Source organism: Citrus clementina, unplaced genomic scaffold (genome assembly GCF_000493195.1).
Source record: "Citrus clementina cultivar Clemenules unplaced genomic scaffold, Citrus_clementina_v1.0 scaffold_5, whole genome shotgun sequence".
Taxonomy (NCBI): domain Eukaryota; kingdom Viridiplantae; phylum Streptophyta; class Magnoliopsida; order Sapindales; family Rutaceae; genus Citrus; species Citrus x clementina.
This window is the reverse complement of record NW_006262201.1, coordinates 4,442,430-4,443,911: the sequence shown is the minus strand read 5'-3', so window position 1 is coordinate 4,443,911 and position 1,482 is coordinate 4,442,430. Positions and strand designations below refer to the sequence as shown.

Below are 1,482 nucleotides of genomic sequence, written 5' to 3'. Positions count from 1 at the left end.
GATTAAGACAAATCATTCAATGAATTTATTACAGTCTATACCTAAATAAAGTGCCCAACTTTATTTATTAACTGCGAACTAAATTTATTTAATCATAAGATAACTTGTATTTATGTCTTCCGTGAATCCACATGGTGATCACATAAATACATATAATATGATTAAATGGACTTTAATACAAATATTAATGCAATTAAGATATTTGAATAAAATACCTCATTTATTTTATTAATCAGAAAAATTGTTTATTACAATTAAATAAACACATATGCTTTTACAAGGAGTTGCTGCAGTATGCAGACAAGAAGCATTATTTGAAAGAGTAGAATTGACAACTGAAAACATTGAAAGAGGATTGGTTGGTATTATTGACTCAGCAACAAAGCTTTGACTAGATGCAGGAGATACTTGATGAACAGAGGGAACTGGCTTATTAGATGAAACTAATAGCAATTTGTATAAACCATTTTCAGCTTTGCCCTGCAGTATGATCAAATTCCTCACCTTGTCCTTCACAAAGCAGAGATTATTAGTAAACTCAATCACAACATCATTATCATTAGTGAGTTTAGAGATGCTAATAAGGTTTTTTGTAATTTGTGGCACTAAAAGGATATCATTTAGCTTAAGAGTTAAGGAGGTATTATGGGAGTTATGTGATTTCAATGCAGCACTACCAACATGTGTTATACTCAATCCAGCACCATTGCCAACAAGAAGTTTAGATATACCTGTAAACACTTCAGAGACATGCATGTTGTTGATATCATTTGTCAGATGGTGTGTTGCACCACTATCCAAATACCAGTTAGCATCAGCAGGTCCCTCCATATTAGCCAGATATGCAGACTTTGGATTTCTATTTGGTGGTGGTCTGTAAGATCCAGATGCAATAAATTCTTCAAGCTTCCAGCAAATATTGGCAGTATGGCCTGTTCTGAGACAAATCTGACAGGTTGGCTTAGAGACATTCCATTGAGGCTTAGTGTTTCCAGAAGATCTGCTATTGTTAAATCCACCATTTCCAGCATTTGGATTCCAGTTGCCTCCTCCTCCACCTCTTTGATTATCTCCTTGATAAGCCTTGAACTGATAATTAGTGCCATAAGCACTTCCACTATTTGCATTAAATCCAGAACCTCCATTATAACCTCCCTTGTAACCATTACTGTTATTGTTTCCACCGGTACCATAACCAGGATTATAACAAAAGCCACCAAAAACTCTTCCTCCAGACATATTTCCCTTTTTGTAACCTCTATTGTAAGTAAGATTAGCCTCAAAGTTTTGTTTCACATCAGTATTAGCTAGCATATGAGTTTGTTGTTCAATCCTAGCTTCTTGAGTTAGGAGCATAGCATAGGCTTCATTTACATTCATTTTTCCTACTCCTACTTGTCCAGTAATATAGGTAGCAACAGAGTTATAGTCTGGACCTAAACCAGAGAGCACATGCAAGATCAGATCATCATCACTTAATGC

At 35.1% G+C, this 1,482-nt stretch overlaps 1 non-coding gene across 1 annotated transcript; it reads right to left on the bottom strand.

Moving 5' to 3' along the window:
- Positions 1 to 1,345: 1,345 nt before the first annotated feature.
- Positions 1,346 to 1,482, bottom strand: LOC112098714. The gene has a single exon (XR_002905823.1). It is a non-coding gene; the product is annotated as a small nucleolar RNA Z247 (small nucleolar RNA).